At 34.5% G+C, this 13,221-nt stretch overlaps 1 long non-coding RNA gene and 2 other non-coding genes across 3 annotated transcripts; 2 read left to right on the top strand and 1 right to left on the bottom strand.

Moving 5' to 3' along the window:
* Positions 1-670: 670 nt before the first annotated feature.
* Positions 671-1,300, bottom strand: LOC142228345 (uncharacterized). The gene is made up of 3 exons (XR_012720142.1): positions 1,206-1,300; positions 945-1,065; positions 671-848 (listed from the first exon to the last, which is right to left on the bottom strand). It is a non-coding gene; the product is annotated as an uncharacterized LOC142228345 (long non-coding RNA).
* A 7,555-nt stretch (positions 1,301-8,855) lies between these two features.
* TRNAH-GUG (transfer RNA histidin (anticodon GUG)) lies at positions 8,856-8,927 on the top strand. Its single transcript has one exon. It is a non-coding gene; the product is annotated as a tRNA-His (tRNA).
* Positions 8,928-9,159: 232 nt separating this feature from the next.
* Positions 9,160-9,231, top strand: TRNAH-GUG (transfer RNA histidin (anticodon GUG)). Its single transcript has one exon. It is a non-coding gene; the product is annotated as a tRNA-His (tRNA).
* The last annotated feature ends 3,990 nt before the right edge of the window (positions 9,232-13,221 follow it).

Raw genomic sequence — 13,221 nt, 5'->3', positions numbered from 1 at the left:
AAAAAAATTTTTTGTGTGCATGTCCGTATGTCTGTGAACACATTTTTGTAATCAAAGTCTAGGTCGCAATTTTGGCACAATCGACTTCAAATTTGGCACAAGTATGTATTTTGGGTCAGAATAGAACCCTATTGATTTTGGAAGAAATCGGTTCCGTTTTAGATATAGCTCCCATATACATCTTTCGCCCGATATCTTCTTACACTGAAAGGAAAAAGTACGTCATGAGGATGAATCTTTACATCACGGTGACGAATTTTTCGTCAAAAATGAGCTAACGTAACATTTCATCCCATTGACGATTTTTTCGTCATAGCGATGAATTGAAATCATCCCTGTGATGAACTTATTTACATCCCATATACAACTATGTTACGTCCAGATGATGAATGTATTTCATCTATTTGATTATATTTTTCGTATCTGCGATTATTCTCTTTCATCCATGCGATGATGCAATTCTTCAAAAGTACGATTCTCGTTCGTCATCGCTACAAACGCCATCGTCATAGCGATGAACTCTTTCCCTAAATTTGACGTATTCCATTCATCAATATGATGTAATAGATTCATCAATACGATGTAAACATCAAATTGATAAATTGATTATTAGAAATATTTTCTACGACACTTTTAATAAAGAACCATATTGTTTTTTATCTTAATTAAATTTAAATTTTATTTATTTGAAATATGTACAACTAACGAAGTAAAAACGTATACAAAATTGTTCATACACATCTACCAAAGCTGTTGATTTTGATAAATTGACCATCTAGACACACAAACATTCTGTTACCTTAATTAGTGTTTAGATCACCAAGGATGAAAAGTTTTATGGGTTCATCCTGTGGAGTAAAAAAATTATAAAGAAGAATTTAAAAAATGAAATTTTAAATTATTGTAAAATATATTTGATCTTTTTAGAACAAAATTTAACTCACCCTTTTTGTGGCCAACTGTTCCTTTTCGTTTTGAATTGTTTGCTCATCCAATTAATCTTTATTCTTTAATTTCTTTATCCGTATTCGGTTTTCACAGAACGAAAAATGTTGCGGCATTTATCTGTAAATTTAGAAATACTTCCATAAACATATAACATATAAATGTTAAAAAAAAATTGACCAACAAATAAAAAAGTCGTCATTTTGGTTAAATTTTTTTTTTCCATATATAACACTTCATGTTTTTTTATTTTTACTCACATTTTTGTTTTTCTTTTCACTTTCACATCTTTAAGCATTAGCCCTTTATTTTCGGCACGCGCGACCACCTTTACACTTTGAACTAAACTCAACAACTGAGAGGAACCATTTGAAATGTTCTTACCGCAAAGAAAAAAAAACAATATTTCTACCACACAACTACGTATGGATGTGTTATTGCATTAGTATTTAAATACATGTTAACGGAGTAGATGCAACTTTTCGTCTATTTGATTACTATTTTCGTCAATTTGACGACTTTTATTGTTCTCATATGTCTTGGAAGCCAACTTAAAGACAAACATGTGAACAAATGTTTGCTCAAATACTCGTTTGAGTTAAGTTAAATCTGGAGAGAGCATAAAATATCCAACAAAAATAACTTAGCTCTCACTAATAAAAGCTGTGTACAGTTATTTTAAAAACAAAACGTAGCAAACGCATTTGGTTGTGTGTGTGTTTTTTAGGTAGAGAAATAAACACACATCTACAGAACGTATGAATTTTATCATCACATTGAACACTGTTTCGTCCCATTGACTATTGATACGACTTTTAGGTGTTTCACTTTAGTACTAATGGAAAAATGTAAATTACAAACATCTATATACTATATACACCGTATATCGTTTTATGTTTTAGTTAGCATTGAGATTTTTTGATACACATTTCAGAGAAGAGTGTGTTTCATCAATTTGAAGATTCTTTCATCGCATTGACGAAAACCAGCATCCTTGATACATCATGAAAATAAAACACTTAAAACTTTTTCCAACTTCTATTAATATGTGTAATTCATATATTGGGACTTCATATAAACGAAATTAATTTAAATCAAATGTTAATGTTGGTTAGGGATGCCAGACGTGCTCTTTTAAAGAGCACATGTGCTCTTTTTTACTTAATGTGCTCTTAAAACAAGACAGGCCAAAAGAGCACGCAAAAGTGCTCTTTTTTTGCATCACAACAAATATTAATCACGCGCGATTCAATAAATGGTAAAAGTAACTGAAAATACGTAAATGTCGCACTAATAGATTTTCCTAGCCGTTATTTTCTAATTAAATAGTGTTTTACTTTATATATCAGAGTCGCAGAAGATGTTGCTTCTTCACTTTGTACTCTGTTCTAAATGTAAACAAACTTCTTCAATAACGTTTTTCACAAAAACACCAAAAAATGACTTAAAGAGTATTGTAAGAAAATTAGCTTGAGTTGAATGTGGGTTATTTTATGTTTATGGTATGAACCATTTTGCTATGTTTAAATGAATTATATTTCAATAAATTGGAAATAAATGTTTTTCTTTTATTTGGAAAAGTGTGCTCTATTCTTTTCGTATGTGCTCTTTTTATAAGCTGAATGTGCTCTTTTTTCCTCTTCAAAATCTGGCATCCCTAATGTTGGTTAACTTTCGCTGAATCGGGAAGAAAATAATTTCGTCTCATAGACGAAACTAGATCATCAATGTGACGAACTATGAAAAGAACAAAAATTGACTTTGATGATTGATTTCGTCACGTGGACTACCGAAATACTCCCATGGACGAAACTTTTCATCGCATAGACGAAAACGCATTGATGAAACTCAATCGTCAATGTGACGAACGCTTTTTCTTTCGGTGTACGAGTATATGGCCACTCATATGATAAAATAGGTCAAAGTTGTAATACGATTTACGTGAAATTTCGCACAGGTAGTAGAAATAACATTGTAACTATGCTTACCAAATTTAGTTGAAATCGGTTCAGATTTAAATATAGCTCCATATATATGTTTTTCTTATTTCGGCAAAAATGGCCAAAATACCCAAATTTTCCTTGCAAAATCGCCGCTGCTAAGTCGAAAACGTGTAAAATTACTTTACTAGTCCTATACTTCTAATACATAGCTATCGACCGATAAATCATAAATACACTTTGGCCAAGTTGCCTAAAAATTGCTTCAGATTTAAATGTTTTCCATATTTTTATTAACATTGTGTTCCACCCCAGGGGATTAGCCGACTGAAAGTTTAAGTCTATAGTTTTTTGGAAATCTAACAAATTTTGTCCAGGTCAAGTCAGATTTAAATGCATGTATAGGGGAACAGAAACCTTTATATATAGCACTCAACACATTTGACGGATTTAATATGGCGAAAATGTGGATCTACAAATTGGTACAGGGTATAATATAATCGGTCCCGCCCGACTTTAGACTTTCCTCACTTGTTTATAATGCATTTACGTGCGAAAACGTGAACTTAGTACTTGGCTTAATTGATTTCATTGTTACGTGAAACCCCATTCAGAATGGGCTACAAAAATTAGGTCCCTTGTCATTGAGCTAAATATGGAATCGGTTAGAGCTCAGTAATAAGTGAGAAATTCACCACTGTGGTATCACAATAGACTGAATAGTATGTTCATACTATGATTGAAACAGAACAAACGAAAGCTTTGAATCTAAGGATGGTTGGTTGTGCCCTTCTCAGTTATCCCTTAAATTGCCACCGATTGCTCTTTGCATGTTTGGACACATCAACGGCAATGCAGAGTTTTCATTTTTGACCTTGATGTGGCAACACTGGTTACTTTACTCTCTTATAGCCCTCATTGTGGTGACTGTGGTTACTACCGGCGAATCACACATTGCGATTATAAGAGCTAGGTTACTCTAATCGGCAGAATATTGAGAAAGAAAAAAAAACGAATAAATGATTTATAGAATTTTAACGAATTTTTAATGAGATGCGATGTTCAATCGGTGTCCACACATGATTTGATTGCTTGTTACCTGATGATGAATTATTTTTCTTTTAGGGCAGTCGGCGCTTATGTCCATGGCAATCGATGTAAGTGTTTTACTAGCGGCTATAATGAAGTTATAATTTGACGTGTAGGAGACGCTGTCAATGGTTATTTAAATAAAAGCATAATATGAAATACACCCAAAGAAAAAATAATTTCATCTGGAACGAAATTTTAGACAAACGAAATTGCCCTTTGTTATAAAGTATTTTCATAAAGAGTAAATAAGCCGGGATTTATAACAAACGTTACAAGGATTTCGTTCCCCGAGTAAAAATCGTTCCCCGAGTAAAAATCGAGAGATTAAATTTGATACAATTAGATATGAGTAGATCCGAAAAATGGTAAGATCTGATCATATCTAATTACTATGGAGTTAGATCTGGTCAGATCTCAATATTCGTCTAGATCTAGTGACTTAGATATAATTATATGTATTTCTATGTATAATTGGATCTGATGTTAGATCTGGTCATATATGGAATTAAATACATTTATATATAATTCTATCTCATTATATGTGGGCATATATCTAAAAGGGCAAATTTTGAGATCTAATCATATTTGATTAGAACCCCCAATTTTTACACGGGAAGACTTGATCAAAATATAATCGTCTTCATAAATATATTTGTACTTTTAATTTAGTGTTTTGGTCTATTTCGAGATATAATCATATCTATAATATATATATATAATCATATCCCCAATTTTTACACGGGTCCGTCTGCTGTCTGTGATAATCACGCTACTGACGCCTTGAAACTTGGAACTGACAAGTTTTGTTGTCTGCTAGCGAGTCAAATTCGAAGATGGGCTGTATCGGTCCAAGTGTTGATATAGTCCCCGATTCGATTACTTGCAGCTAGACCCCACAATTTTTTGTCAGATTGTCTTGAAACCGTAAATAAAAATCGATTTAATTTTCGAAAATCGAGTGGCCTGAAAATAGAAATATAAAGATATTTTAGGTCCACAAAGACCTACAATCTAGAGATATTTTAGGACCATAAAAAGTTATGTCGTATTTGGCTTATATCGTGCCGATTTAATTTCTTCGGCTTCTAGACAGAGCAATTTTTATCTGATTTGTATTTTGGGACCGCGAAGATCGATGTCGCATTCAAATCGATTGACGTTTTGGTATAAAACGTTCTTACGAGTTGACTTGTCGATATTCTAGACAGCAAAAGTTTTATCCAACTGTCCTGAAAGTGGAAATGTCGAGGTATTTTAGGTCCATACAGATATATGCAAAATTGCGTTTATATCGCTAATTGTTTTATATAGCACTCGTATAAACCGCTACACAACTTGCCCAATTTTACTTAACTAGCTCAATCGAGTAATGGTGTAAAAATCGGCAGAATTTAAATTTCAAATCATATGAAAGGAGTCATTACATCGGATTCCTCTAACGTACCGAGAGGGTATGTTTTATCAAATCCCCCTGAAATTCGACATATTTTCAAATAACGCGCTATATCGGGCTACAAGCACGGTTGCCACAGTTGATAGAATTCTACCAAAAATGGTAAATGGTTTGGTAGATTGGTAGAATACTTGATGTTTTGGTAGATTGTGTAAAATAGTCCTCTCCAACTAAGAGGAAATTCAATTTTTATGGAAATAAGATTTTGATAAAATTTTCTATAGAAATAAAATTTTTATTAAATTTCTATAGAAATAAATGTTTGACAAAACTTTCTGTAGAAACAAGTAAGGAAAGTCTAAAGTCGGACGGGGCCGACTATATTACACCCTGCACCACTTTGTAGATCTAAATTTTCGATACCATATCACATCCATTAAAGGTTTGTCCCAAATCCATACATTTAAATATCACTCGATCTGGACAGAATTTGATAGACTTTTACAAAATCTATAGACTCAAAATTGAAGTTGGCTAATGCACTAGGGTGGAACACAATTTTAGTAAAAAACAAGTAAGGAAAGTCTAAAGTCGGGCGGGGCCGACTATATTATACCCTGCACCACTTTGTAGATCTAAATTTTCGATACCATATCACATCCATTAAAGGTTTGTCCCAAATCCATACATTTAAATATCACTCGATCTGGACAGAATTTGATAGACTTCTACAAAATCTATAGACTCAAAATTTAAGTCGGCTAATGCACTAGGGTGGAACACAATGTTAGTAAAAATAATACCCTGTTCCACAGTGTGGCGCAGGGTATAAAAATATCGGAAACATTTAAACCTGAAGCAATTTTAAGGTAATTTCGCAAAATTTTATTTATGATTTATCGCTCGATATATATGTATTAGAAGTTTAGGAAAATTATAGTCATTTTTACACCTTTTCGACTAAGCAGTGGCGATTTTACAAGGAAAATGTTGGTATTTTGACCATTTTTGTCGAAATCAGAAAAACATATATATGGGAGCTATATCTAAATCTGAACCGATTTCAACCAAATTTGGCACGCATAGCTACAATGCTAATTCTACTCCCTGTGCAAAAGTTCAACTAAATCGGAGTAAAAAATTGGCCTCTGTGGTCATATGAGTGTAAATCGGGCGAAAGATATATATGGGAGCTATATATAAATCGGAACCGATTTCAATCAAATTTTGCACACTTAACTGCACTCCTAATTGTACTCCTAGTGCAAAATTTCAAACAAATTGGGCCAAAACTGTGGCTTCTAGGACCATATTAGTCCATATCGGACGAAAGGTATATATGGGAGCTATATCTAAATCTGAACCGATTTCAATCAAATTTTGCACACTTGACTATACTACTAATTGTACTCCTAGTGCAAAATTTCCAACAAATTGGGCCAAAACTCTGGCTTCTAGGACCATATTATTCCATATCGGGCGAAAGATATATATGGGAGCTATATCTAAATCTGAACCGATTTCAATCAAATTTTGCACACTTGACTATACGACTAAGTGTTATGTTTGTACTAAATTTCAAGCAAATCGGTATAAAACTCTGGCTACTGGGTCCATATTAGTGGATATCGGGCGAAAGATATATATGGGAGCTATATCTAAATCTGAACCGATTTCTTCCAAAATCAATAGGGTTCTATTCTGACCCAAATTAGGAACATGTGCTAAATTTGAAAGCGATTGGACTTAAATTGCGACCTAGACTTTGATCACAAAAATGTGTTTACAGACAGACGGACATGGTTATATCGACTCAGGGACCCCCCCTGAGCATTATTGCCACAGACACCATGTGTCTATCTCGTCTCCTTCTGGGTGTTACAAAATATGCACTAACTTATAATACCCTGTTCCACAGTGTGGCGCAGGGTATACAAATGTTGACAAATTTTCTATAGAAATAAAATGTTGAAAACAATTTCTATAGAAATAAAATTTTTGAAAAATTTTCTATAGAAATAAAATTTTGAAAAATTTTTCTATGGAAATAAAATTTTGGAAAAATTTTCTATAGAAAGTAAATTTTAACAAAAATTTCTATTGAAATAAAATTTTGGCTAAATTTTCTATAGAAATAAAATTGTGACAAAATTGCCCATAGAAATGAAAATTTTCCTCAAAATAAGAGTTTTTAAATTTGTTAGATTTGTAGTAAAATTTTATTTAAATTTTGGTAAATTATTTATGGCACGAGTGGCAACCGTGGCTACAATGCGGTTTCAAAGTGTTTTATTTGATTCAGGTGGTGGGTATTTAATGACGCTTTCTTTCTTGCAAAATATGTGCACTTTTTCGCATTTTGCCCATAATATTACCTATTTAGGTTAGATAACTTGTATAATTGAACATGAACTAATATTTGGTATAAAATCCATACTTTATATCAAAGAAATATATAAAAAATACGAAACGCCATTTTGTTCTGTTAAACATTCGTATGCGTTTTTTCTAATATGCTTTTAACACAGAAAAAAAATTCACGAAAAGTTTTCCAATTAAAGTCTTAATTGAGTTTTAAAAAATATTCAATTAAAAATTTAATTGATTCAATAATTTTTTTAATTGAAACAGAAATCTATCACAAACATTAATAGTATCAATTAATTTTTTTTTTTTTTTTTTTTTTGTGAAATCTATTAAAATTACAAAAGAATTTATTTTTTATAATACACTTCTAATTGACACCGTGAAATACGTTGCACGTATGATTTGTTTATGACTAACTTTTGCAATTTTTTACTGGGAAAAAATCCCTAGCAAAAACTTGCAACTTCTCAAATGTCAAATTTGATATCTCTCTGACACTAGTGGTTAAAATGGTATGCAATAAAACAACGACTTAACAATGAATTCCCATTTATAAAAATTGCTTCAAATTTAAACACTTCAGTATGCGACTAAAGTCGCACGTTTTCGATATTTTAAAAAAGTCGCATGACGTCAGAAAAGTTGCAAAATGCGACTAAAGTAGCACACGGTAACACTGCCTTCTGCACATGAGTTTTGTTTTGAGCGACACTGTACATACATATATGTATATTATTAGAAATTAGATATATCTAATTTACGTACTAGAATAATTATAATAATAATCACTTTTCTGAAGAACTTTTAAAAACTATTTTCTATCAATGATGTATTAAAAATGGAAAAAAATCTAATTTTAATCAAATAAATTTATTAATGCTGGAAAACGATTTGATTTCGAACATTTATCTAATGTTAATGTTCACAGAGTACACATACAATACAAACCTCCCCATCATCACAATGAGCATTGCTTCAATTAAGTACAAAGTAGCAGCACTTTGAACAATCATTGACTTTTGTTTATATCGTTTGTTTGTGCATATAGGTTAAGTTAAAGCTTTCACTGTGACTCCAACAAACAATCATTTTACAGCGATGGCCACATGCCTTCGGTAGCCGTGATCGTCTAGTGGTTAGGACCCTACGTTGTGGCCGTAGTAACCCAGGTTCGAATCCTGGTCACGGCAATGTTGAAACAAACATTGTCACGGAGAAGGTTTTTTTTCACGAGATATTTTAATATTTTTTTTTTAATGTAAAAGATTATGACATAAAATACTCTGGTCACGACAAGTTAATTAATAAAAATTAATGAAGTTGCTGAAACGACATTATATATAATTTTTAATCATAATCAGATCTACATAACTCGACTCTGGACCTGGTACTTTGGTGGCAGCGCTACATAAGCTTTCAGTAGCCGTGATCGTCTAGTGGTTAGGACCCTACGTTGTGGCCGTAGTAACCCAGGTTCGAATCCTGGTCACGGCAATGTTGAAATAAACATTGTCACGGTGGAAGCATTTCTTTTTACAAAAATGAATATTTTTAACTATTTTTGCTATAAGTGATTAATCCCGTCCCGAAATCCCTGGATTTTCGCTACGGCATTTATCCCGGATCCCGAAAATTATTTTGATCCCAGGATTTTTTGGGATACCGAAAATAATCAAAATTTGTTAAATTTGTGGCGTTTTAGGATTTTTTTTAATAAATTGGTGTCTTCCTTCAGTATAAACAACCCTTAGGCCAGTGTAGACTGTAAGATATGTTTTTCATCAGTAATAAGAAAAGATTGCGTATATCTGATGAAATTTTGGATACCTTGATATTTTTAAGAGGTTAGTTAAAGGCATGAAGTAAATAAAAAGGAAATCCATATAATCTTTTGTTGAGTATTAAAGCAATATGAAATAGGTTCAATCAAGAAAATTTAAACCCTATATTTCACTAAAGGTGGGTATTAAGTTCGAGTGAAGCCGATTGCAAAATATTGAATCCCGGGATCCCGGGATTTTTTCGGCATCCCGACTCGGCTGTTCTAGTCGAACGAAAGCATTCGCATCGAATATGAGAAATTGGCCGTGTGTTTTCTGATTTAAAAATTAAACAAGTAAGGAAAGTCTAAAGTCAGACGGGGCCGACTATATTACACCCTGCACCACTTTGTAGATCTAAATTTTCGATACCATATCACATCCATCAAAGGTTTGTCCCAAATACATACATTTAAATATCACTCGATCTGGACAGAATTTGATAGACTTTTACAAAATCTATAGACTCAAAATTGAAGTTGGCTAATGCACTAGGGTGGAACACAATTTTAGTAAAAAACAAGTAAGGAAAGTCTAAAGTCGGGCGGGGCCGACTATATTATACCCTGCACCATTTTGTAGATATAAATTTTCGATACCATATCACATCCGTCAAATGTGTTGGGTGCTGTATATATAGGTTTGTCCCAAATACATACATTTAAATACCACTCGATTTGGACAGAATTTGATAGACTTTTACAAAATATATAGACTCAAAATTTAAGTTGGCTAATGCACTAGGGTGGAACACAATTTTAGTAAAAAATCGCTCGATATATATGTAGTTTAAGAAAATTAAAGTCATTTTTACAACTTTTCGACTAAGCAGTGGCGATTTAACAAGGAAAATTTTGGTATTTTGACCATTTTTGACGAAATCAGAAAAACATATATATGGGAGCTATATCTAAATCTGAACCGATTTCAATTTTTGCATACATGACTATATTACTAATTGTACTCATAGTGCAACATTTCAACCAAATTGGGCCAAAACTCTGGCTTCTGGGGCCATATAAGTCCATATCGGGCGAAAGATATATATGGGAGCTATATCTAAATCTGAACCGATTTCAATCAAATTTTGCACACTTGACTATACGACTAAGTGTTATGTTTGTACAAAATTTCAAGCAAATCGGTATAAAACTCTGGCTGCTGGGTCCACATTAGTGCATATCGGGCGAAAGATATATATGGGAGCTATATCTAAATCTGAACCGATTTCTTCCAACATCACCCAAGTTAGGAACATGTGCCAAATTTGAAGGGGATTGGACTTAAATTGCGACCTAGACTATGATCACAAAAATGTGTTCACAGACAGACGGACGGACGGACAGACAGACGGTCATAGTTATATCGACTCAGGGACCCACCCTGAGCATTATTGCCATGTTTGTAACACCCTCCTTCTGGGTGTTACAAACATATGCACTAACTTATAATACCCTGTTCCACAGTGTGGCGCAGGGAATAAATATCAAGCGGAACATACAGGAGATTGGAACGTTGCGGGAACTTCACTTCATCAAAATGAAATCTGGCACCACCGACGGGATTTGCACCAGAGAGAATAAAAAGACAAGAGGGCAAAACTGTGAAGCGAAATTGTTTCGTGGGTGGCAGTCATGAGGAAAATTTCTCTAATATCATGCCGTTTTTGTTGGCGCTTCTCTCAAATATCATACAGTTTGCGTCAGCGTCACACAGTTCAACGTAAGGAAAATAGGAGTTAAAGGGTGATACGGTCAAAATTTGGTCAATATAAACTTGACGTATTTCTTTCAATTTTGCATTTAAAAAACCTGAACACGCCTCATTTTGATGGTGTGTGTGTGTAGAATGGTGCTCCTATTTTTATTTTGGAATTCACTCTTCAGTTGTCCGAGCTACTCGCACGCAAACCTGGCAAAATCGCTAAAAGTTGCCAAATCAACCGTTACAAATGTAATTAAAGTGTTTGGGGAACGTTTGTCGACAGCCAGGAAGTCTGGATCGGGGGGAAATCGAAAATCAGAAGCCGCTGAGACGACAAAGAGAGTTGCCGGTAGTTTCAAGCGAAACCCTAACCTCTATCTCCGAGATGCCGCAAATAAGCTGGGTGTATCGTCTACAACCGTGCATCGAGCCAAAAAACGAGCCGGACTATCGACTTACAAGAAGGTAGTGACTCCAAATCGCGATGATAAACAAAATACGACGGCCAAAGCGCGATCCCGGAGGCTGTACACGACGATGCTGACGAAGTTTGACTGCGTGGTAATGGACGACGAAACCTACGTCAAAGCCGACTACAAGCAGCTTCCGGGACAGGAGTTTTATACGGCAAAAGGAAGGGGAAAGGTAGCAGATATTTTCAAGCACATAAAACTGTCAAAGTTCGCAAAGAAATATCTGGCTTGGCAAGCCATCTGTACCTGTGGCTTGAAAAGCAGCATTTTCATAGCTTCCGGGACTGTCAACCAAGAAATTTACGTGAAAGAGTGTTTGAATAAACGTCTTCTGCCTTTCCTGACCGTACTGTTTTGGCCGGATTTGGCATCTTGCCATTACGGTAAAAAGGCCATGGAGTGGTACGCCGCCAACAACGTGCAGGTGGTTCCCAAGGACAAGAACCCTCCCAACACGCCAGAGCTCCGCCCAATTGAGAAATATTGGGCTATTGTCAAGCGGAACCTAAAGAAGACCAAAAAAACTGCTAAGAACGAGCAGCAGTTCAAGGCAAACTGGCTTTCTGCGGCGAAGAAGGTGGACAAGGTGGCTGTACAAAATCTGATGGCAGGTGTCAAGCGTGAGGCCCGGCAATTCGGATTTGGAAAAGCGAAAGCCTAACTGAATATTTTTCCTGAATTTTATTCTAATTGAACTTTAAAAAGAAATTTAATTTGATTTTTTAAATAAACGATTTCACCGATTTACACGCGTTTTCCCTTGACCAAATTTTGACCGTATCACCCTTTGGACGCTCAAGAAGTAAAATCGGGAGATCGGTCTATATGGGGGTTATACCAAAAACATGGACCCGTACACCTCAATTTCGGCACACCTATTTGTGGTCTAAAAATACCTCTAGATTTCCAATTTCAGGCAAATCGGGTAATAAATACAGTTTACAGAAGCCAAAGAATAAAAATCGGGGGATCGGTCTACATGGCGCCTATACCAAAACATGGACTGATACGGACCATTTTCGGCACACCTCTTTATGGTCCTAAAATACCTCTAGATTTTCAATTTCAGCAAATCGAATAGAAAATACAGTTTCTAGACACATAAGAAGCAAAATCGGGAGATCTGTCTACATGGCGCCTATACCAAAACATGGACCGATGGGCACCATTTTCGGCACACCTTTTTATGGTTCTCAAGACCAAAAAAGATTTTCAATTTCAGGCAAATTGGATAAAAACTACGGTTTTTATAAACCCCAAATCGGGAAGTCGGTTTATATGGGGACTATATCAAAACTTGTACCGATATATCTCATTTTCGAACTTGGCCTGCCTGCAAACAAAAAACGAATCTGTGCCAAATTTCAGGACGATAGCGCCATTATTGAAAGCTGTAGCGTGATTACAACAGACACACAGACAGACGGACATGCTTATATTGTCTTAGAATTTCTCCCTGATCAAGAATATATATACTTTATGTAGCC

This window comes from Haematobia irritans, chromosome 3 (assembly GCF_050003625.1).
Source record: "Haematobia irritans isolate KBUSLIRL chromosome 3, ASM5000362v1, whole genome shotgun sequence".
NCBI classification, from domain to species: domain Eukaryota; kingdom Metazoa; phylum Arthropoda; class Insecta; order Diptera; family Muscidae; genus Haematobia; species Haematobia irritans.
This window is presented reverse-complemented; position numbering and strand designations above follow the sequence as displayed.